We start from the raw sequence: 26,347 nt of genomic DNA, 5'->3' as shown, positions 1-26,347 counted from the left end.
AAATCCCAATCTTTAATCAATCTTCATATAAAAATCCCATGGCCGGGGGAGTGAAATATGGAGCTTTTGTGAGCAGGAGATGATGACGGCTGTTTCGCGCTGTGCTTGCGCTTCAACGGGTCAACATGTTGACCCATTGAAGCACAAGCACAGCGCAAAATGGCTGTCGTCGTCTTCTGCTCACAAAAGCTCCGTATTTCACTCCCCCGGCCATGGGATTTTTATATGAAGATTGATTAAAGATTGGGATTTTCATTATGTTGAGTGCCTTCATTCTTTTTTCTTATACATAGCTTCAATTATTCCACCCATTCCCAAAGGAGGGTAACTAAAAATGCTAGGTAGGTAGGTACATGTACAGAAAATAAAACGTAGCAGCTGATGGCAGTATAGGCCTGTCATTGTCAAATTAGACTAGTAAAACAGGTGTGCAAAAACAAAATATGCACGGATAAATGTTATTTTTTTTTTTTACCAAATTCAACTTCTTGCCCAAAAATGATGTAGTAAGAAATGCTAGCTCTTTACATGTCAAAACAGGTAGTACTTACAAAAGTGCACTGTATTGGCATGATGTGTACAGATGTAAAATTTGACTAAGAGAAAAATTTTTTTGCAATGTAAACTTTGTTGAAGAAGACATTCACAGTTACATTTCTTGGTTTGGGGGGTATTTTGTTTTGTAGTATTAATAATAATAATAATTTTATTTTTATGGCACCAACATATTCTTCAGCACTTTACATTTTAGAGTGGACTTGTACAGACAATAAAAGACATTACAGAATAATAATAATCACATAAATCAACATATACTGAGAGGAATAAGGGCCCTGCTCACAACCTTATAATCTATGTAGGAAATAAGTGAGACACAAAAGGTGGATTATAAGGAAACTATTCTAACTTTCACATAAAGAATTGCAGAAGAAATTAAAAAAAAACTCAGTACAATCACTTCTGACTAGCAAGCACACCATCCCTGACTGACACTCATTTCAGATTTTTATTCTGAAAAAAATATTGTGCTGTCTTGCTTTGGCTTTCTAGTTTATTATAATTTAAGACAAAAAAAATTGTCGTAATTCAAATGTATTAGGAAATATTTTAGTTACATCATATCAATAATCAATCACACAGAGTTTGGGACTGCTGCAGCTGTCAGCCCCTCTTATCTCTCCTGTCTCAATTCAATATTTGTATTATTTGCAGACTACTACTCATATTCTTTATTGCTGCAGTTAACATATTACAGTAAGGAATAGAAGTCTAATCTTTTAGGGCTTTCTCATTCTGTTTTTATTGCTGAGCTGTTAGCTCCGACAAACTCGCACTATGCTAAAATCACCATATAATGGCTGCTACATTCTCTGTCTCGGCTATTAATATACAGTAGTTCTTAATTGGCTGTGTTATGTGTGATATGAGAGCTGGTGGTCTGTATCCACGCCGCCAAGTGATGAAGAAACATCAATTTCCGGAGATAACGTAAAAAAAAGTTTTTTGTTTTTTTTTCTACACATTTGCAACTGTAACCCACTTCTTCATGAAACAAAAAACATGGATATTTCTTCATCACCTGGCAGCGTGGATACAGATCATAAACTTTCCATTTTTTACATATTTTTCGGGTGAAATTACCCGTGAATCTGTGATAGCCATGCAACCTGGGATCAGGTCAGTGTATAGTGATACAATTTTTAGTAATTTCTATCGAATAAGACCCTATTTTGGGCTATTTTTTCTCCTTAGTCGTTTATATCTCTTACTACAATGATAGCTGAAAGGCACTAGTTAGAAGCCTGCACAGTCGTGACTTCTATACAAGGTATGCAAACATTGCCTTGTTAATATATATGTATGAAGAATCTAGATTGACTTCTAGGATTGCTGCTTCTAGAAGGTGACACTAGAGTTCAAGTCATCTTCCTGTCTGAAGAGACAACTTCTATATCTAACTTCCAACAGCAACATTGATTACCCTATAAGTAGTGTTGAGCATTCCGATACTGCAAGTATCGGGTATCGGCCGATACTTGCTGTATCGGAATTCCGATACCGAGTTCCGATATTTTTGTGATATCGGAAATCGGTATCGGAGTGTGCGGTGCGTATGGTTCCAAGGGTCTGGAGGAGAGGAAACTCTCCTTCAGGCCCTGGGATCCATATCAATGTAAAAAATAAAGAATAAAAATAAAAAATATGGCTATACTCACCCCTCCGAAGGACCCTGGCTGTCACCGCTGCAAGCGTCCGCCTCCGTTCCTGAGAATGTAGTGAGTGAAGGACCTTCGATGACGTCACAGTCAGGTGAGCAGTCACGTGAGAGGTCAGGTGACCGCAACGCCATCGAAGGTCCTTCACTCTGCAATTCTCAGGAACCGAGGAGAACGCTCGCAGCGGTGACAGCCAGGGTTCGTCGGAGGGGTGAGTATAGCAATATTTTTTATTTTTATTCTTTGTTTTTTAAATTAATATGGATCCCAGGGCCTGAAGGAGAGTTTCCTCTCCTTCAGACCCTGGGAACCATCGAGGATACATTCCGATATTTGTGTCCCATTTACTTGTATTGGTATCGGGTATCGGTATCGGCGAGATCCGATATTTTGCCGGTATCGGCCGATACCATCCGATACCGATACTTTCAAATATCGGAAGGTATCGCACAACACTACCTATAAGACTTCTCAAACTGGCATATCAAGCATGGCACTCTTCACAAGGAGAGACATTACTCTTGAAACCCATGTAAGAGGTCTTTCATTCAGCCAAATGAGACTGCATGCTTTGCACTGCAGAGGGCAAACACCCCGAAACACTTGTAGTACCAGTCTAGTGCCTGGTGTGGCTTTTATCCATTCCTAAGCTATGTGGCAAGTCTTGTTAAAGGGTTGAAATTGGCTTTTAGGATTGCTGCTTCTGTAGGTGGCACTAGAACTCGAGACCTCTTTCACTTTGCAGGGGCAGTTTTCATATGCCTTGTGAATGTAGTCTTGCTTTACATGTCAGCATATTATATTGATGGCCTACAGCCTGCAGTGATCCTCAACCTACTGAACAGCCGCGCAACCTGCCCTACCCTCTCCTAGTGTATCCTCACCCACCCCCTGCAGACTGTGAGCCCTCGCGGGCAGGGTCCTCCCTCCTTATGTACTCGTGTGCCTTGTTATCTGCTCATGTTTAATGTATTTGTCTATATCTGCCCCGTATTCACATGTAAAGCGCCATGGAATAAATGGCGCTATAAAAATGTATAATAATAAAATAATAATGTTATTCCCGCACATTATTTTTTTTGTGCAATGGATTTAGAGAAATGTCATAAATGTAGCTGCATAGCTGCTCACATGCTTGCATAACAACACTCACAATTAAATGTTGCAATTTTCTTTAGTCTTGTAAAACTAAAGCACCATGTTTATATTTTGATTTTTACAAGCATATATTTTTGTGACATCTTATTTATTTGTGTTTTCTATGTATTTTATTATAGTAATACTGAAATAAAGCAAAAACAAAAATGAGGAAAATGGGAAGCCTAGGGCATGCAGTTTTAACCCCTTTATGATGAATGACGTACTTGTATGTCAAAATGGGAAAGGTCTTCTCTTTACCGTGATGTACAGGTACGTCAGGGTGATTAAGTCACACTTAGCGACGCTGCAGCGATACCGACAACGATCCGGATCGCTGCAGCGTCGCTGTTTGGTCGCTGGAGAGCTGTCACACAGACCGCTCTCCAGCGACCAACGATGCCGGTAACCAGGGTAAACATCGGGTAACTAAGCACAGGGCCGCGCTTAGTAACCCGATGTTTACCCTGGTTACCATCCTAAAAGTAAAATAAAACAAACAGTACATACTTACCTACAGCCGTCTGTCCTCCAGCGCTGTGCTCTGCACTCCTCCTGTACTGTCTGTGTGAGCACAGCGGCCGGAAAGCAGAGCGGTGACGTCACTGCTCTGCTTTCCGGCTGACCGACGCTCACAGCCAGTACAGGAGGAGAGCAGAGCACAGCGCTGGGGACAGACAGCGGTAGGTAAGTATGTAGTGTTTGTTTTTTTTACTTTTAGGAAGGTAACCAGGGTAAACATCGGGTTACTAAGCGCGGCCCTGCGCTTAGTTACCCGATGTTTACCCTGGTTACCAGTGAAGACATCGCTGAATCGGTGTCACACACGCCGATTCAGCGATGTCTACGGGGAGTCCAGCGACCAAATAAAGTTCTGGACTTTCTTCCCCGACCAGCTACAGCACAGCAGGGGCCTGATCGCTGCTGCGTGTCACACTGGACGATATCGCTAGCGAGGACGCTGCAACGTCACGGATCGCTAGCGATATCGTCTAGTGTGACAGTACCTTAAGAGAGTACAGTCATTTGTGCACGCACAATTAACACCTGGAGCTCAGTGTAGCATCTAGCCAAGCTATTGTGGTAATCTCTAGCAGCCCCTGGCTGTTTATCCCATTAAAAGTCCCAATCATTAGTGATCATATCATTTAGAAAATTGTGAGACAGCAAACTCAGTCATTCCATCACCCCCCCCCCCCCTTCAAATGTGACCACGAGAGCTTCATTCATATAATGACCTCGGGGTCTCCCAGTCATGGAGGACTGTTAGGCACTGTAATAAGACAACAGGCGTCTTGTCACTGTGGGGGTAAAGGTACCGTCACATTTAGCGATGCTGCAGCGATATAGACAACGATGCCGATCGCTGCAGCGTCGCTGTTTAGGTTGCTAGGAGACGTCTAACACCGGCAACGCAGAACGATGCAGGAGCGATCCAGTGACGTACTTATCGTTCTCACTGGTTGTTCGCTCCATGAAGAAACATTGCAGGCATCATTGCTTTTGCTGTCAAACATGACGAATCACGCCGACCTGACGACCAAATAAAGTTCCAGACTTCCAGCAATGACCAGCGATGTCACAGCAGGATCCTGATTGCTGCTGCGTGTCAAACACAACGAGATCGCTATCCAGGACGCTGCAACGCCACGGATCATTGTCGTTCTCGTTGTAAAGTTGCTCAGTGTGAAGGTACCTTTACACTGTGCAACAGCAATTATTTGACAAGTCACGCAACGAAAACCATTTTCACAAATTGCTGTTGCACGAATATTTTAGAACTTTGGCTTTGCTGCAAATAATGCTGCTAAGGCTACTTTCACACTTCCATCTTTATAAAGATGTTGCAATGCGTCGTTCTGTGCAAAAAACGCATCCTGCAAAGTTGCCCGCAGGATGCATTTTTTGCACATAGACTTGTATTACCGACGCATCACGACGTATGAACACACATTCCATACGTCGTGCACTGGATGCGTCGGTAATTGGCGGACCGTTGTCACAAAAAAATGTTCAATCTAACTTTTTTGTGCGATGTGTCCGCCGAATCTCCGCCCCCTCCTCCCCGGAACTCATAATGGGCAGCGGATGCATCTGAAAACTGCATCCGCTGCCCACGTTGTGCACTATTTTGCACAACGTCCATCGGTTTGTCGGGCCGACGGTTTGCGACAGCCCCATACCGACGGAAATGTGAAAGAGGCCTAAGTTGCCGGCAAGTCGCATGATAGTTGCATAGCACGTATGACTTAGGGTGGTTTCACACTTGCGTTTTTGTCTGCAGCGTTTTTTTTCAAAAAAACGCATGCGTTTTTTTTTCCTATCTTTAACATTGAAAACGCATGCGTTTTTTTGTGTACGCGTTTGGTCGCGTTTTTTGACGCATGCGTTTTTTTACTGCATGCGTTCATTTTCTGAAATGCTACTTGTAGTATTTTTAGAAGCGTTTTTTGGACCAAAAAAAAACGCATGCGTTTTCATGCGTTTTTTTTGGGTCAAAAAATACATTGGAGTCAATGGGGACGCATGCGTTTTTTGGTGCATGCGTTTTTTGCGGTAAAAAACGCATGCGTTTTTTTATTAAAAAACCAGAAAACACACTGATATGCCACCCCCCAGCATAAAGGTGATAAAGGGAACCTAACCCTACCCCTAACCCTACCCCTAACCCTAACCCTACCCCTAACCCTAAGGGATCCTAACCCTAACCCTACCCCTAACCCTACCCCTAACCCTAACCCTAACCCTACCCCTAACCCTAAGGGATCCTAACCCTAATCCCTTTATGGTTAGGGTTAGGGGTAGGGTTAGGGTTAGGGGTAAGGTTAGGGTTAGGATCCCTTAGGGTTAGGGTTAGGGGTAGGGTTAGGGGTAGGGTTAGGGGTAGGTTAGGGTTAGGGGTAGGGTTAGGGTTAGGATCCCTTAGGGTTAGGGTTAGGGGTAGGGTTAGGGTTAGGGGTAGGGTTAGGGGTAGGGTTAGGGTTAGGGGTAGGGTTAGGGTTAGGATCCCTTAGGGTTAGGGTTAGGGGTAGGGTTAGGGGTAGGGTTAGGGTTAGGGTTAGGATCCCTTAGGGTTAGGGGTAGGGTTAGGGGTTCGATCCCTTTAGGGTTAGGGTTATGATCCCTACCCCTAACCCTACCCCTAACCCTAACCCTAACCCTAACTATTTCTGTTTATAGTGGGTTTTTTACTTTATTTTGATGATTGGCAGTTGTCACACATTTTTCTGCATGCGTTTAAAAAACGCAAACGCATGAAAAAACGCATGTAAACGCGGTAAAACACCGCGTTTTTTTCACCACATGCAAAAACGCATGCGTCAAAAAAACGCAGCGTTTACATGCGTTTTTTCACCATGCGTTTTTTTGCGTTTTTTACCGCAAAAACGCACCCGAAAAAGCGCCAATGTGAAACCAGCCTTATATTGACGTTTATGGCAAGAATATGGAGTGTGACTTGCACACAGCAGTAGAAAGTCCAACACATTTGGAAACATATGCAACTTTGTGTCGCAGGTTGCATGGCTGCACAATAGAAAGTCATAACATCAAGTGTTGCAATGTTGTCACTGTGATTTCAGTTTCACGTGCCATATGTCGCCATGTAGCCATAGCCTAAAGCTGACAAGTTTAAAGCATTGCAAGACAAGTGCAAACACTTTCAAGAATGCAGTTTTTTCATCATACTGCTGTACAAAGATAGAATAAAATGCTATCAAATTGTAGTATACAAACAATGGCATTGCTGAGCGCATCATCTCGTCTTGTCGAAAACAAGGCTTCTTTCAGCAAAAAAACAGAAAAGTTACAGTTCCCAGAATATGGTGATGCAAAAAAACGAATTATTTTTAGTGAAATATTGGTTTTAGCATGCAAAAATAGCAAAACATAAAACAAACTACGATATATACATCTTTTAGCTCTGATTCTACTGTCCTGAGCAATAGAACCACCTTATTACTTTCACTGCTTTGTGAACAGTATAGAAAAAATAAATGCTATTCATAAATTGCTGTTTTTCTGTTTTCCAAAAAATAGAGATCCAAAATGTTATGTACCCTAAAAGGGTTAAAAAAACCCCTTCAACTCATTGTTAGGGCTAGCGGAACACACCAAATTATAAGAGATGGTATAAGGTGCGCTCGCAGCCCTAGGTCCACCGTGCAGAGATGGAACCTGCTGCTGAGTAATGACAGACTATATGCTGGTAAAATGTGGATACACACACGGGTTAACTTCACCCTGTGTGAAGGAAGCAAACACTGTTGCGTCACAGGGCCACGGTACCGCACCAAGAGTGCAAGCAAGGAGTCTCAGGACTCTATGCCAAGACTCAGGATTAGAGTACGTTCAGACCACTTACGCTCTAAACCGCAACTGGGGTGTCAAAGTAACAGAAAATATAACTTAAAGCACAAGAGTGCGTGCTGTGCTGCTTTGGCAGACGCCACTAACCACCCAGACTTGGGATAGGAAAGCGCTCTATAAGCACACGGCGCCGCACTGGCAGTTACAGCAATAGACGCAGCATCATGTGTCTTTATGTTGACAGCTTAGTCGGGCGCTAGACAGCAAGCATCCACCTTTTGCGAACAGCCATATACAAGGGAGGGGATTTTAAAGAACGACTTGCACTCATCAACACACACAATTCAAAATGTACACTAGCGCATGGCCGTGCGGCCATGCAAACCTTTTATAGCTGCAGCAAGAACAGGACCTTCCCAGAAGGACCAATGGGAGTCAGCCACAGAAGATGAACACCTTCAGGACCTTTCTAAAGGACCAATGGGATTTGCTGCAGTATCTAAGCATGTGACCCTTGATCTCCAATGAGAGATCTTGCCCTGGGCATGCTCAGAAAGGGACTTAGTCCCAAACACGTCTGCTCACCGCTGCCCAGTACTGGCTACAATGGCAGAAGCTGGAAAGGAAGCAGTAACCAGTCGTCCAGTATCAGCCTGAGCTAGACGCTGGGACCGACGTGCAAACTTAGTGGACTCAACTCGCAGCCTGATGTTACGGGTGGAGAGCCACACCAAGTCGCCAGGAGCAAAGGTTGGAGCGGGGCAGAGGTCCTCATTCTCTCCTTGGAGGCCCGAATGGCATCCTGAGTGCAGTCCCAAATGTCCCGTGCCTCCACAGCCCAGTCTGCCACCCTGGAGTCAGCGGAAGGCACAGACATGGGCACATGGGCGGATGCTGGCCGTAATTTAGGAGGAATGGATTCTGACCGATGGAGTCGGCTACAGCGTTAAGCGCAAACTCTGACCACGGTAGCAAGGAGGCCCAGTAATCGTGCCTGGCAGAAACAAAATGTCATAAATATGTGACCAGGGTCTGGTTGGCCTCTCAACCAACCCGATCGTCTCGGGATGATATGCCGAGGAGAGATTCAACTCAATACTGAGTAGATGACAAAGCTCTCTCCAGAATTGAGATGCAAACTGCGGACCCCGGTCACTGACAATTTTGTCCGACATACCATGTAGGCGAAAGATATGCTTGATGAACAACGCTGCCAGAGCCCGTGCAGAAGGTAGCTGTGAAAGAGGCACCAAGTGCACCATATTTGGAAAAATGGTCGGTGATCACCCAAATAATGGTGCATCAATGAGACTTGGGTAAGCCCACCACAAAGTCCATCCTGACCTTCTCCCAGGGCCTGTCTGCCACCGGCAGGGGGTAAAGCAACCCAGCTGGCCATTGCCAAGAAGACTTGTTCTTGGCGCAAGAGTCACACGCCCGAACATAGTCTGCGATGTCACGAGCCATATGCGGCCACCAATATGTCCTTGCCAGTAGCTCAGATGTCCTTTTGGACCCAAAATGTCCACCCACCCTGGACGAGTGAGCCCAAAAGAGAACCTCAGGACGCAGATTGGATGGTACAAAAGTCTTGACCGGAGGCACAGACTCGAGCAAAACCGGGCCACAGTTCTCAGGCTCTCGGTGGGGACAATAAGCCGAGGCTCCTCTTCCTCCTCCTCAGATGATACAGCGGAGCGAGAGAAAGCGTCGGTATGAATGTTCTTCTCTCTGGAAAGAAAATGGAGGGTGAAATGGAGCCAGGAGAAGAACAAGGACCATCTTGCCTGGTGAAAATTTAACCGCTGGGCTGTCTGCAGATACACCAAATTCTTGTGATCTGTGAAGACTTGGAAGAGATAACGAGCCCCCTCCAGGAGGTGTCTTCACTCTGAGAAGGCCAACTTCATGGCTAGCAACTCCCTGTCCCCGATGGAATAATTCCTCTCTGCTGGTGAGAAGGTCTTAGAAAAGAAGAAGCAAGGATGCTTCCGACCTTGAGCATCTTTTTGGAAATGGACTGCTCCAGCCCCAACAGATGAGGCATCCACCTCCATTATAAATGGCTTATCTACATCGGGGCGATGTAGAATGGAAGCGCTAGCGAACTGTGACTTAACAGAGAGAAAGGCTTTGGAGACCTCCTCAGACCACAATTTGGGATTTGCTCCCTTCTGGTGAGGGCAACCAAGGGAGCTACCAAAGTTGAGAAGTGTGGAATTAACTGGCGATAGTAATTAATGAACCCCACAAAGCGCTGCACCGCTTTAAGAGAATGGGGTTCCTGCCATTCCATCACAGCCTGTAGTTTGGCAGGATCCATAGCCAATCCCTGGGCGGAGATGATATAGCCCAGGGAAGGTAAGGACTCATGCTCAAACACACATTTCTCCAACTTTGCGTAGAGGGAATTTGCCCGTAAGAGGTCGAAGACTCAGCAAACATCGCTCTGGTGGGAGTCAATATCTGGAGAGTACATGAGAATATCATCCAGATAGACTACGACCGAGGTGGAGAGCATATCCCAGAAGATGTGGTTCACAAAGTCTTGGAAAACGGCTGGGGCATTACAGAGCCCGAAGGGCATCACCAGATATTCATAGTGCCCATCCCTGGTGTTAAAACTGTCTTCCATCGTCCTCCTCACAGATGCGAATCAGGTTGTAAGCACCCCGCAGATCTAATTTTGAAAATACCTTTGCTCCCCGAAGCCTATCAAAGAGCTCAGATATCAGGGGCAAAGGATACTTATTCTTAACGGTGATGGTGTTAAGACCCCTGTAATCTATGCATGGATATAGTTCCCCGTTCTTCTTCTGTACAAAGAAGAATCCAGCCCCCACAGGTGACACTGACTTCCTAATGAATCCTCTTGCCAGATTTTCCTGGATGTACTGTGACATTGCCTCCGTCTCCGGGAGAGATAACGGATAGACTCGACCCCGGGGAGGCTCAGCATCAGGCAAGAAGTCAACAGGACAGTCATAGGGGCGGTGAGGCGGAAAGGTCTCTGCAGCTCTTTTGGAGAACACGTCCACATAGGGCCAATATTGCTTGGAGAGAGAGGATAGATCTGCGGGTACCTCAGTAGTAGCAATGTGAACACATTCCCTCTGACATCTACCCCCAAAAGATTCACCCCATCTGAAAATTCTGCCTGTGGACCACTCAATATGAGGAGAATGGTACAGTAGCCAAGGTATCCCTAACAAGACCTCATCAATTCCCTCAGGAATGATGAGCAGAGATATAATCTACTGATGAGATGGCAACATGGACAGAGTGAAAGGGATGGTCTGGTGTGTTCTCTGTGAGGGCAGTGTCGACCCATTTACCACTCGTACTGTCACTGGTTGAGCTAACATTACCAGGGGAATTGCATGACGTTGGGCGAAGGCAGATGACATAAAATTGCCCTCCACCCCAGAATACATGTAGAGCTCTACCTAGTGGGAAAATGAGCCTTTAGTAATTGTCCCCTTAAAGGACAATTTGGAGGCAAATGTCGCCGTGTCTAGTGTACCTCCACCTACTCCCACTAGACGCTGACGTTTCCTCGACCGCTGGGGACATCTGGTGGCAAGATGTCCTGACTGCTGGCAAACATGACAAACCTGGAGTGCACGAGTGGTCCCGGACTTAGATCCCGCTCGTGACACTTCCATGGCTTCATGCAACTCAGAGGCCTGGACAGGAGATTCCAAAGGTTTGGCGAAGGTGGGAGCCAGCCGAAACCTCTGCCTACACTGGGCTCGCTCCAACCTCCGCTCGTGAAAATGGAGGTCAATACGAGTGGACACTGCTATTAACTCCTCCAGTGTGGTGGCAATCTCCCTAGTGGCGAGAGCGTCCTTCACGTGGTCAGCCAGCCCCCTCCGAAATATCGGAATAAGGGCTTTATCCGACCATTCCAACTCAGATGCTAGGGTGTGAAAGTGGACGGCAAAATGGCTGACCATGGGCGAGCCCTGAGTCAATGCCAACAGTTGGAGCGCCGTATCATCGGTGACACGAGGTCTAAAAAGACCTGTATCAGAGTGCTCAGGAAAAACGAAGCACTCTGCACCACATTATCGCCACGCTCCCACAGCGGCGTAGCCCACTCCAACGCCCTATCTGACTGGAGAGACACATTAAATCCCACCTTAGCCCACTTTGTGGGGAAATGTGCGGCCAGAAGCTCGAGATGCATAGAGCACTGACTCACGAAACTGCTATAAGGCTTACTATCACCAGAAAATTTTTCTGGCAGTGGGAGGCAAGATAGAGTTGGAACAGGGGTGGCAATGGACAAGGTTGCTGCAGCCACGCTAGCAGCCTGAACAGCAACTGTGGTTACATCCACAGCTGAGGTTGTGCGCTTGAGAGCTGCCAACCTACCCTCCAGCTGCTGGATGTACAGCATGGATTGCTGTTTGTCCATCATCACTAGCCAGACCCTGGCGCTAGTGTAATGTTAGGGTTAGCGGAACGCACCAAATATAAGAGAGATGGTATAAGGTGCGTTCGCAGCCCTAGGTTCACCGTGCAGAGATGAAACCTGCTGCTGAGTAATGACAGACTATATGGTGGTACAATGTGGATACACACACGGGTTAACTTCCCCCTGTGTGAAGGAAGCAAACCCTGTTGCATCACAGGGCCACGGTACCGCACCAAGAGCGCAAGCAAGGAGTCTCAGGACTCTATCCCAAGACACAGTATTAGAGTACGTTCAGACCACTTGCGCTCTACACCGCAACTGGGGCGGCCATGCAAACCTTTTATAGCTGCAGCAAGAACAGGACCTTCCCAGAAGGACCAATGGGAGTCAGCCACAGAAGAAGAACACCTTCAGGACCTTCCTAAAGGACCAATGGGATTTGCTGCAGTTTCTAAGCATGTGACCCTTGATCTCTAATGAGAGATCTTGCCCTGGGCATGCTCAGAAAGGGAAGAGCAGGACTTAGTCCCAAACACGTCTACTCGCCGCTGCCCAGTACTGGCTACAATGGCAGAAGCTGGAAAGGAAGGTAGTAACCAGTCATCCAGTATCACCCTGAGCTAGATGCTGGGACCGACATCTCGGCTGAGCAGACTCCACTGTGGCAGGAGAAAAATGGGAGACTGCAGCGAAGATCGTTTGAGATTCCCCCTGTGGAGAGGCGGGATCTCAACACTTAACACTCACCCCACCCAAATGAAAAAACAAGTCCTCGTACAGCTCTGTTGATAGAAAAATGAAAATTTTTAGATCTCAAATTGTAGGAAAACAATTTTTTTCTTTTTTTTCTTTGGAAAAAAGAGCATTTTTTGTAAAAGTAGAAAAAAAAAGATATATACTGTGTATAAGTTGCCGTGCGGCGTTCTGAGAGGGGGTCGTCATGTTTGGGAGGGCTTCACATTGCTTGCCATGGTGGGTATTGGTATCGGAGCGTTGTCTGGCTGGGCTTGCCTCTGGTGAGGACTCTATCTGTTGATTGACTGATTGCGCGGAGGGCCAGGTTTCTCCATTTACTAATTGCCAGCGTTACAACCTATTCTCCTGGCCATGATGTTTTAACCGTTTGAATAAAGCATGAAGTTTTAAGGACCGTTGAGTGCTATCCACGTTCTTCTTCTCTACACACTTATATATATATTTGCTACTCCTGTATTGCACTGATCCTAACAAATAAGTTGTCAAATTACACCGCACAGCAAACATAAAAACATTTAAATAATTCTAAAATCGCTGTTTACTTGTTTATTCTGACTTTGAAAATCATAAGACCAGGTTCAGATATAACAGAGAGATGGAGGGCACCATCCAACACAATAGCAAAAAGCAGGGGTTCAACCCACAGCATGACCTATAGTAAGATCCGTAAACACCAAGAAGAAGATGTCATGCTATATAGAGGGGACCGCCAAACAATAACCAAAAATATAGAAGTAACTTCAAATACTTTATTATGTCGACCAAAAAACACACAAAACAACACACTACAATTTTAAAAACATTTAAAAACACACAAATGCGACATCATAGATTCCAATAAGGAACCTCCCCCTGGACATGTAATATATTATATGTTATATTCAGCATTTAGAGGAACAAAAGCCCACTATAGAGGACGTGCCCCTGACAAAGCCACTTCGGTGGCGACACGCGTTGGGCCTTTGCCCCCTGGACCTCTGTATGGATGGGTATTATGGTCATGTTCTATTAGCGTCACCACTTTATATTTGTACGGAGATGGTAGCATTTTGCCCTCTATAGTGGGCTTTTGTTCCTCTAAATGCTGCATATAACATTATATGCTGGTTTCCCCTAGGATTGTTTGCCTGGTTTGAGGGTCACTCCGACACCCAGACATGGTCTTTGTGTATACGGGACAAATGCAATTGCACCTTATGTGAATCTCAGCATTGGGGGCTCATTACCTTTCGGCTGCCATTTCATTCTATATATGTGTGGGTCACAATATGGGCGCTTAATGTAGATGTACCTCCTTAGTCTTAGACATTACCTAATTATTTTTATTTTATTCTGGTTATTATATGTCTAATAGGGGTACATCCCTTACTTACATATTTGGGTATTTGCCTGCCTAAAAAATACGACATCTTATCTGGCCTATTCCGGCACTATGGTCATTATTTGTGTATATGGGTATACCCGCTATATATGGGCTTTGGTTTTTGCTCATGCTATAGCAGGATAGCCTACTGGTTTTTCTTTAGGCATATATATATATATATATATATATATATATATATATATATATATATCTTTTTGCATCTCTTATCTTCATATTTGTTATACCTGTGTATATAGAAGTTGCCCATTACAATAACGGGACCACATTTCTGTGTATTAGTGCTTGATATTTAATGCTGCGAGCTGGGCCAGGTACAAACTTTCACTATTTTCATTATGTACTGATTTGTGTGACTATAAGCTGGCTATGCCATGTTGAGCTTTACCATCTTGAATATGTGTTTAGGACAGTTGTACCCATGAATAAAACAATTAGCTGAACCTCTATCATATTACATGTCCAGGGGGAGGTTCCTTATTGGAATCTATGATGTCACATTTGTGTGTTTTTAAATGTTTTTAAAATTGTAGTGTGTTGTTTTGTGTGTTTTTTGGTTGACATAATAAAGTATTTGAAGTTACTTCTATATTTTTTGTTATTGTTTGGCGGTCCCCTCTATATAGCATGACATCTTCTTCTTGGTGTTTAAAGACCAGGTTCAGATGCGCACCTCTAAAAAGACAGGCAATGTTGAACACAGCCAGACATTCGAATGTTACTCCATCTGCCTCATTTTAGTAACTGGTTCTGTCTGAATCTTATTATTTGCAGCTTTAAACAGTTTAAACCCGACACTCATTATAGAGCAGTGGAAAAATGTGAACTAAAAACAAACATCTTACAAAGAACAAACCCCCATGCAGTTCTTTTATATGTCAAAGAAAAATAAGGAGATTTCTGATATCTCAGAGGTTATGGAACAGCAGACTAATTCCTCGCCCAAAACTCCCCCAAAACAATCCAGTAAAGTATATGCTCCCTAAGCCAAATGCCCTTCCTCCTGAGCCTTGTAGCTATCATCCACATGTATGACATTACTGCAGTGGAGCAAACCTTTTCAACAATTTGTGTGGTACAAGTTTCCAGAAGCCCAAACTAGGCACAATGTGCAGGCACTAGCGTGGCATACTTGCATATTTCACTCTGCAACATCAACTCAGGATTACTTCAGAAAAGGATTTGTGAAATCTGAATAGTATTTACACCATAAGATAAATTCCCAGAGGTATGTAACTCCAGGTCAATTACACTTCTGTGAAATCAGCCTGTCCAGTTAAGAAGCAACACCAATTGTGAATCAACTTCTCCTGCTGTTGGAACAGACAACAGGTAAAAATGATAGGCAATTAGAATGACAATCCCTATAAGGCCGGCGTCACACTCAGCGTATAAAAATACGGTCCGTAATGTACGGCCGTAATACGCATAAAAGTCCCCAAAATAGTGGTCCATATCTCCTCCGTAGGCAGGGTGTGTCAGCGTATTTTGCGCATGGCATCCTCCGTATGTAATCCGTATGGCATCCGTACTGCGAGATTTTCTCGCAGGCTTGCAAAACCGACATACGGACATACAATGGATCCATGTTCTCAAAAAATCGCAACATCATATATACTGTCTATATATATATATATATATATATATATATATATATATGTCAGTGAGACACATATATATATATATATATATATTAATATTTCATCCAGCGCGAGATAGCTTTAAAGCCGGTAATTCAATTGCCGGCTTTTGCATATTCCACATTACTAATGTTAGTAGTGTGTATGTGCAAAATTTGGGCGCTCTACCTATTAAATTAAAGGGTTAAATGGCGGAAAAAATTGGTGTGGGCTCCCGCGCAATATTCTCCGCCAGAGTATACGACTACTAAAAAGAGGGCACCATCAAATATTCTGATTTAAGTGCTCAACCCGCTGCATGTCAAATACAAGTCATCTCAAACCAGAAGAAAAGAAACATGCATATTCGCAGGGATCACAAAATATAATAAAGTTTATTGATAACAGGTCCTTAAACCACATACACAAGCTTAAAAACAGTTAAAAAGTCCAAACTGACAAAAATACACAAGGGATCCCAACCACCCCTCCCCCACACCATCCTCACCTCTAGCTTTGAAGCGACGTATAAGTCTGGAAAATATCCCGCCCCAATACAGCTATAGCCAATAGTTATATCAAAACAAACATATGTTAATGACTAAACAGGGGTACCTGATGCAGAGAGACAAATACCATTAAAGCATTAGGGCAGGTGTAAGCAAAGCTTGGCGGACAGATCAGTGTGGACACCGCTATGTAAGAATCTTGGTATCAATAACTACAATGTATTCCTAATGGACAAGCTCATGTCTAATCATACCACTCAGGAGGAAAAGTGAGGTAGAGGGAGCCGGTTCCCATGGGGTCCACCCAACGCGTGTCGTCACCTATGTGACTTCATCAGGGGTAACGAGAGATATTCTCCGCCAGAGTAGTAAAGCCAGTGACTGAGAGCAGATGTTAATAGCCTGGAGAGGGTCCATGGTTATTGGCCCCCCCCTGGCTAAAAACATCTGCCCCCAGCCACCCCAGAAAAGGCACATATGGAAGATGCGCCCATTCTGGCATTTGGCCACTCTCTTCCCATTCCCGTGTAGTGGTGGGATATGGGGTAATGAAGGGTTAATGTCACCTTGCTATTGTAAGGTGACATTAAGCCAGAATAATAATTGAGAGGCGTCAATTATGACACCTATCCATTATTAACCCAATTGTCTGAAATGGTTAAAAAACACACACACACACATTATTAAAAAGCCTTTTAATGAAATAAGGACACAGGTTGTTGTAATATTTTATTAGACTCTTAATTCACCTGAAGACCCTCGCTCTGTAACAAAGGAAAAATAAAAAAACAACAATATCTCATACCTTCCGATGATCTGTCACGTCCCACGATGTAAATCCATCTGAAGGGGTTAAATTATTTTACATCCAGGAGCTCTGCTAATGCAGCTGTGCTCGTGGCTGTAAAACCCCAGCGAATGAATGGAAAGTAGGTCAATGACCTGTAGTTACCTTCATTCGCGGTGATGCGCCCTCTGCTGGTTGTCCTCATATGACCTCGAGCGTGGGAACTTTTCAGAATATTTTCCCAGCCTCGAGGTCATATGATGACAACCAGCAAAGGGCGCATCACCGCAAATGAAGGTAACTACAGGTCTTTAACCTACTTTCCATTCATTCGCTGGGGTTTTACAGCCACGAGCACAGCTGCATTAGCAGAGCTCCTGGGTGTAAAATAATTTAACCCCTTCAGATGGATTTACATCGTGGGACGTGACAGATCATCGGAAGGTATGAAATATTGTTGTTTTTTTATTTTTCCTTTGTTACAGAGCGAGGGTCTTCAGGTGGATTAAGAGTCTAATAAAATATTACAACAACCTGTGTCTTTATTTCATTAAAAGACTTTGTAATAGTGTCTGTGTGTGTTTTTTAACCAATTCAGACAACTGGATTAATAATGGATAGGTGTCATAATTGACGCCTCTCCATTATTAATCTGGCTTAATGTCACCTTACAATAGCAAGGTGACATTAACCCTTCATTACCCCATATCCCACCGCTACACGGGAATGGGAAGAGAGTGGCCAAGTGCCAGAATAGGCATATCTTCCAGATGTGCCTTTTCTGGGGTGGCTGGGGGCAGATGTATTTAGCCAGGGGGGGGGCAATAACCATGGACCCTCTCCAGGCTATTAATATCTGCCCTCAGTCACTGGCTTTACTACTCTGACGGAGAAAATTGCGCGGGAGCCCACGCCAATTTCTCCGCCATTTAACCCTTTAATTTAATAGCTAGTGCGCCCAAATTTTGCACATACACACTACTAACATTAGTAGTGTGGAATATCCCCCAAAAATGGGGATATGAGATGGTTTACTGTATGTAAACCATGTCTCATATCATGTCAGGTTTAGGAAGGAGATCGCAAAAGCCGGCAATTGAATTACCGGCTTTAAAGCTATCTCGCGCTGGATGAAATATTAATATAGATATATATGTGTCTCACTGACATATATATATATATATAGAGAGAGAGAGAGAGAGAGAGACAGTATATATGATGTTACGATTTTTTGAGAACATGGATCCATTGTATTGTATGTCGGTTTTGCAAGAAAATCTCGCAGTACGGATGCCATACGGATTACATACGGAGGATGCCATGCGCAAAATACGCTGACATACCCTGCCTACGGAGGAGATATGGACCACTATTTTGGGGACTTTTCTGCGTATTATGGCCGTAAATTACGGACCGTATTTTTATATGCTGAGTGTGACGCCGGCCTTAGAGGTGCTGTACAGTAGCATAACGAGGGGTCTACAACCCACAGTAGTTGCTCAGGTAGTGCAGATCAATAGGTGGATAGCGCATCAATACAAGCTGTGGCAAGAAGGGTAGCTGTGTTTGTCAGCACACTGTCCAGACAATGGAACAGATACCAGGAGACAGGCCAGTACACCAGGAGATGTGCAGGGGGCCGTAGGAGGGCAACAAACCAGCATCAGGATCGCTACCTCTTCCTTTGTACAATGAGGACTACGAGGAGCAGAGCCCTGCAAAATTACCTCCAGCAGGCCACTAGCATACACGTGTCTGCTCAAATTGTCAGAAACAGACTCCATGAGAATTATATGAGTGCCGACATCCACAAGTGGGTCTTGTGCTTACAGACCAATACCATGCACGATTATTAGCATTTTCCAGAGAACCCCAAGTTTGCCAGATTCAACATTGTCACCCTGTGCTCTTTGTGGATGACAGCAAGTTTACAATGAGCACATGTAACAGACGTGACAGAGTTTGTAGACAACTTGGAGAACGTTCTGTTGCCTGCAACATCCTCCAGCATGATTGGTTTGGCAGTGAGTAATGGTGTGGGGAGGCATTTATTTGGAGGACTGCACAGCCCTTCATTTGCTAGTTTGAGGTACTCTGACTGCCATTAGGTACCTGCCTTTTTGTAAGGAGGAACAGGAGAAGCACTGCCAGAGCCCTGCAAAATGACCTCCAGCAGGCCAGAAATGTGCATGTGTCTGTACAAATGGATAGAAACCGACTCCATGAGGATGGTCTGAGTGCCCAATATCCACAGAGGGGGCTTGTGCTCACAGCCCAACACCATGCAAGACGCTTGGCATTTGCCACAGAACACCAGGATTGGCAAATTCGCCACTGGAGCCTTGTGCTCTTCACAGATGAAAGCAGGTTCACACTGAGCACATGTGACAGATGTGACCAAGTCTGGAGATGCCGTGGAGAGCAATATGCTGCCTGCAACATCCTTCAGCATGACCGGTTTGGCACTGGGTCAGTAACGGTCTGGGATGGCATTTCTTTGGAGGGCCGCACAGCTCTCCATGTGCTCGCCGGAGGTAGCCTGGCTGCCATTAGGTACCGAGATGAGATCCTCAGACTCCTTGTGAGACCATATGCTCATGCGGTTGGCCCTGGGTTCCTCCTAATGCAGGACAATGCCAGACCTCATGTGGCTGAAGTGTAACAGCAGTTCCTGCATGATGAAGACATTGATGCTATGGACTGGCCCGCCCATTCCTTACACCAGAATCCAATAGAGAACATCTGGGACATCATGTCTTATTCCAAAAGAAAAAAGGGAAGAAAGCCTTCATAAAGATGCACACCACAGGAGCATGAAACACAAATAAGTCACATATAAGAAACAAGAAGTTTATTGGCACACCACACAAAAATTTAAAACATAATTAAAACAATACAACATTAAAACTTAGTCCATCTATAATATAACGGTGGGAGCGTCACTCTGTCCGAAGCTTTTATAGACTGCGCAAGCGCGACGCACCGCACCTGCGCAGTCTGGACCAGAGTGACGCAGCCGAACTTAATTATCCCCCCCGTAATATACCGGCCGTGGGGGCTCCACCCCCCTCCCACCCCCTGTGCGCACCCCCCTCCCACCTCCTGTGCGCTCCCCCCCCCCGTGTGCCCCCCCCTGTGATTAAAATACTCACCTAGCTTCCGGATCCTTCACCGCATCGTCCTCTTCTGGCCGCAGCCTCTAATGTATGCGGTCACGTGGGGCCGCCGATTACAGTACTGAATATGCGGCTCCGCCCCTTTGGGAGGCGGAGCCGCATATTCATGATTTTAATCGGCGGCCCCACGTGACCGCATACAGGAGAGGCTGCGGCCAGAAGAGGACGCTGCGGCGAGGGATCCGGAAGCTAGGTGAGTATTTTAATCACAGCGGGGGGAGGCGCACAGGGGAAGGCGGGCGCACAGGGTGGGGGGGCGCACAGGGGAAGGCGGGCGCAAAGGGAGGGGGGGCGCACAGGGAGGGGGGGCGCACAGGGAGGGGGGGCGCACCGGGGGTGGGAGGGGGGGCGCACCGGGGGTGGGAGGGGGTTGACCTGGATCTGCATTTTAAACACTAATATTCATATGTTCCCTGCAGCAAACGCTGCTGCAGGGAACATATGAATCGCGGCTTCAGCACCAGTGGGGGGGACAGCGCTTAATGTAGCGCTGTCTCCTGCACGGCACACGGACTGCACACGGACAATGTCCGTGTGCAGTACGTGTTTTACACGCCCAGCACAGCCGCCCCAGCACAGCCACGCACAGCCACAGCCACCTCCAGCACAGCCACGCACAGCCACCCCAGCACAGCCACGCACAGCCACCCCCAGCACAGCCGCCCCCAGCACAGGCACGCACAGCCGCCCCAGCACAGCCACCCACAGCCACCCCAGCACAGCCACAGCCACGCACAGCCGCCCCCAGCACAGCCGCCCCAGGACAGCCGCAGCTACAGCCACGCACAGCCGCCCCAGCACAGCCACGCACAGCCGCCCCAGCACAGCCACGCACAGTCACCCCAGCACAGCCACGCACAGCCGCCCCCAGCACAGCCACAGCCACGCACAGTCGCCCCCAGTACAGCCACAGCCACGCACAGCCGCCCCCAGCACAGCCGCCCCCAGCACAGCCACAGCCACGCACAGCCGCCCCCAGCACAGCCGCCCCCAGCACAGCCACAGCCACGCACAGCCGCCCCCAGCACAGCCGCCCCAGCACAGCCACAGCTACAGCCACGCACAGCCGACCCAGCACAGCCATGCACAGTCACCCCAGCACAGCCACGCACAGCCGCCCCCAGCACAGCCACGTACAGCCGCCCCCAGCACAGCCACGCACAGCCGCCCCCAGCACAGCCGCCCCAGCACAGCCACAGCCACGCACAGCCGCCCCAGCACAGCCACGCACAGCCACCCCAGCACAGCCACCCACAGCCGCCCAACAGCACAGCCACGCACAGCCGCCCCCAGCACAGCCGCCCCCAGCACAGCCACGCACAGGCACCCCAGCACAGCCACGCACAGCCGCCTCCAGCACAGCCGCCCCAGCACAGCCACGCACAGCCACCCCAGAACAGCCACACACAGCCACCCCAGTACAGCCGCCCCAGCACAGCCGCAGCTACAGCCACGCACAGCCGCCCCAGCACAGTCACGCACAGCCGCCCCAGCACAGCCACGCACAGTCACCTTAGCACAGCCACGTACAGCCGCCCCCAGCACAGCCACAGCCATGCACAGCCGCCCCCAGCACAGCCACCCCAGCACAGCCGCCTCCAGCACATCCACAGCCACGCACAGCCACCCCAGCCACGCACAACCGCCCCCAGCACAGCCACAGCCACGCACAGCCGCCTCCAGCACAGCCGCCCCCATCACAGCCGCCTCCAGCACAGCCACAGCCACGCACAGCCGCCCCCAGCACAGCCACGCACAGCCACCCCCAGCACAGCCGCCCCCAGCACAGCCACGCACAACTGCCCCCAGCACAGCCGCCCCAGCACAGCCACGCACAGCTGCCCCCAGCACAGCCACAGCCATGCACAGCCGCCCCCAGCACAGCCACGCACAGCCACAGCCATGCACAGCCGCCGCAGCACAGCCACAGCCACGCACAGCCGCCCCCAGCACAGCCACGCACAGCCGCCTCCAGCACAGCCACCCCAGCACAGCCGCCCCAGCACAGCCACCCCAGCACAGCCACGCACAGCCGCCCCCAGCATAGCCACAGCCACACACAGCCGCCCCCAGCACAGCCGCCCCCAGCACAGCCGCCCCCAGCACAGCCGCCCCCTGCACAGCCACAGCCACGCACAGCCGCCCCCAGCACAGCCGCCCCCAGCACAGCCACAGCCACGCACAGCCGCCCCCAGCACAGCCGCCCCAGCACAGCCACAGCTACAGCCACGCACAGCCGACCCAGCACAGCCATGCACAGTCACCCCAGCACAGCCACGCACAGCCGCCCCCAGCACAGCCGCCCCAGCACAGCCACAGCCACGCACAGCCGCCCCAGCACAGCCACGTACAGCCACCCCAGCACAGCCACGCACAGCCGCCCAACAGCACAGCCACGCACAGCCGCCCCCAGCACAGCCGCCCCCAGCACAGCCACGCACAGGCACCCCAGCACAGCCACGCACAGCCGCCTCCAGCACAGCCGCCCCAGCACAGCCACGCACAGCCACCCCAGAACAGCCACACACAGCCGCCCCCAGCACAGCCGCCCCCAGCACAGCCACGCACAGCCACCCCAGCACAGCCGCCCCAGCACAGCCGCAGCTACAGCAACGCACAGCCGCCCCAGCACAGTCACGCACAGCCGCCCCAGCACAGCCACGCACAGTCACCTTAGCACAGCCACGTACAGCCGCCCCCAGCACAGCCACAGCCATGCACAGCCGCCCCCAGCACAGCCGCCCCAGCACAGCCGCCTCCAGCACATCCACAGCCACGCACAGCAACCCCAGCCACGCACAACCGCCCCCAGCACAGCCACAGCCACGCACAGCCGCCTCCAGCACAGCCGCCCCCATCACAGCCGCCTCCAGCACAGCCACAGCCACGCACAGCCGCCCCAGCACAGCCACGCACCGCCACCCCCAGCACAGCCGCCCCCAGCACAGCCACGCACAGCTGCCCCAAACACAGCCGCCCCAGCACAGCCACGCACAGCTGCCCCCAGCACAGCCACAGCCATGCACAGCCGCCCCCAGCACAGCCACGCACAGCCACAGCCATGCACAGCCGCCCCAGCACAGCCACAGCCACGCACAGCCGCCCCCAGCACAGCCACGCACAGCCGCCTCCAGCACAGCCACCCCAGCACAGCCGCCCCAGCACAGCCACCCCAGCACAGCCACGCACAGCCGCCCCCAGCACAGCCACAGCCACACACAGCCGCCCCCAGCACAGCCGCCCCCAGCACAGCCGCCCCCAGCACAGCCGCCCCAGCACAGCCACGCACAGCCACCCCAGCACAGCCACGCACAGCCGCCCCCCAGCACAGCCACGCACAGCCGCCCCCAGCACAGCCACACCCACACACAGCCGCCCCAGCACAGCCGCCCCCAGCAGAGCCGCCCCCAGCACAGCCGCCCCCAGCACAGCCGCCCCAGCACAACCACGCACAGCCACCCCAGCACAGCCACGCACAGCCGCCCCCCAGCACAGCCACGCACAGCCGCCCCCAGCACAGCCGCCCCCAGCACAGCCACGCACAGCCACCCCAGCACAGCCACGCACAGCCGCCTCCAGCACAGCTGCCCCAGCACAGCCGCCCCAGCAGCCACGCACAGCCACCCCAGCACAGCCACGCACAGCCGCCCCCAGCACAGCTGCCCCAGCACAGCCGCAGCTACAGCCACGCACAGCCGCCCCAGCACAGCCACGCACAGCCGCCCCAGCACAGCCACGCACAGTCACCTCAGCACAGCCACGCACAGCCACCCCCAGCACAGCCACAGCCACGCACAGCCGCCCCCAGCACAGCCGCCCCAGCACAGCCGCCTCCAGCACAGCCACAGCCACGCACAGCCGCCTCCAGCACAGCCGCCCCCATCACAGCCGCCTCCAGCACAGCCACAGCCACGCACAGCCGCCCCCAGCACAGCCACGCACAGCCACCCCCAGCACAGCCGCCCACAGCTGCCCCCAGCACAGCCGCCCCAGCACAGCCACGCACAGCTGCCCCCAGCACAGCCACGCACAGCTGCCCCCAGCACAGCCACAGCCATGCACAGCCGCCCCCAGCACAGCCACAGCCATGCACAGCCGCCCCAGCACAGCCACAGCCACGCAAAGCCGCCCCCAGCACAGCCACGCACAGCCGCCCCCAGCACAGCTGCCCCCAGCACAGCCACGCACAGCTGCCCCCAGCACAGCCACAGCCATGCACAGCCGCCCCCAGCACAGCCACAGCCATGCACAGCCGCCCCAGCACAGCCACAGCCACGCAAAGCCGCCCCCAGCACAGCCACGCACAGCCGCCCCCAGCACAGCCGCCCCCAGCATAGCCACAGCCACGCATAGCCGCCCCCAGCATAGCCACGCACAGCCGCCCCCAGCACAGCCACACACAGCTGCCCCAGCACAGCCAGAGCCACGCACAGCCGCCCTCAGCACAGCCACGCACAGCCGCCCCAGCACAGCCACGCACAGCTGCCCCCAGCACAGCCACCTCCAGCACAGCCACACACAGCCGCCCCCAGCACAGCCAGAGCCACGCACAGCCGCCCTCAGCACAGCCACGCACAGCCGCCCCAGCACAGCCATGCGCAGCTGCCCCCAGCACAGCCACCCCCAGCACAGCCACGCACAGCCGCCCCCAGCACAGCCACCCCCAGCACAGTCACAGCCACGCACAGCCGCCCCCAGCACAACCACGCACAGCCTCCCCAGCACAACCGCCCCAGCACAGCCGCCCCCAGCACAGCCACAGCCACGCACAGCCGCCCCCAGCACAGCCAGAGCCACGCACAGCCGCCCTCAGCACAGCCACGCACAGCCGCCCCAGCACAGCCACGCACAGCTGCCCCCAGCACAGCCACGCACAGCCACCCCCAGCACAGCCACGCACAGCCGCCCCCAGCACAGCCGCCCCCAGCACAGCCACAGCCATGCACAGCCGCCCCCAGCACAACCACGCACAGCCGCCCCCAGCACAGCCGCCCCCAGCACAGCCGCCCCCAGCACAGCCACGCACAGCTGCCCCCAGCATTGCCACGCACAGCCGCCCCCAGCACAGCCACACACAGCCACCCCCCAGCACAGCCACGCACAGCCACCCCCCAGCACAGCCACAGCCACGCACAGCCACCCCCAGCACAGCCACGCACAGCCGCCTCCAGCACAGCCACGCACAGCCGCCCCCAGCACAGCCACGCACAGCCGCCCCCAGCACAGCCACGCACAGCCGCCCCCGCCACGCACAGCCGCCCCAGCACAGCCATGCACAGCCACCCCAGCACAGCCACGCATAGCCGCCCCCAGCACAGCCACCCCCAGCACAGCCACAGCCACGCACAGCCGCCCCCAGCACAGCCGCCCCAACACAGCCACAGCCACGCACAGCCGCCCCAGCACAGCTACGCACAGCCGCCCCAGCACAGCCACGCACAGTCACCTCAGCACAGCCACGTACAGCCGCCCCCAGCACAGCCACAGCCACGCACAGCCGCCCCCAGCACAGCCGCCCCCAGCACAGCCACAGCCACGCACAGCAGCCCCAGCACAGCCACGCACAGCCACACCAGCACAGCCGCAGCCACGCACAGCCGCCCCCAGCACAGCCGCCCCATCACAGCCACGCACAGCCGCCCCCAGCACAGTCACAGCCACGCACAGCCGCCCCCAGCACAGCCACGCACAGCCACCCCCAGCACAGCCGCCCCCAGCACAGCTACGCACAGCTGCCCCCAGCACAGCCGCCCCCAGCACAGCCACCCCCAGCACAGCCACGCACAGCCGCCCCCAGCACAGCCACAGCCATGCACCGCCACCCCCAGCACAGCCACGCACAGCCGCCCCAGCACAGCCACGCACAGCCGCCCCCAGCACAGCCACGCACAGCCGCCCCCAACACAGCCACGCACAGCCGCCCCCAGCACAGCCGCCCCCAGCACAGCCACAGCCACACACAGCCGCCCCCAGCACAGCCACGCACAGCCGCCCCCAGCACAGCCACAGCCACGCACAGCCGCCCCCAGCACAGC

At 51.0% G+C, this 26,347-nt stretch overlaps 1 long non-coding RNA gene across 1 annotated transcript in view; it reads left to right on the top strand.

Annotated features, from left to right (window-relative positions):
• Positions 1–26,347, top strand: part of LOC138673968 (uncharacterized) — an 810,033-nt gene that overhangs the window by 740,448 nt on the left and 43,238 nt on the right. The gene's annotated exons all lie outside the window — the stretch shown is intronic.

The sequence above is a fragment of the Ranitomeya imitator genome, chromosome 4, assembly GCF_032444005.1.
Source record: "Ranitomeya imitator isolate aRanImi1 chromosome 4, aRanImi1.pri, whole genome shotgun sequence".
Classification (NCBI taxonomy): domain Eukaryota; kingdom Metazoa; phylum Chordata; class Amphibia; order Anura; family Dendrobatidae; genus Ranitomeya; species Ranitomeya imitator.
Note: the sequence above shows the minus strand (reverse complement) of the source record. Positions and strands in the feature narration are given on the sequence as shown.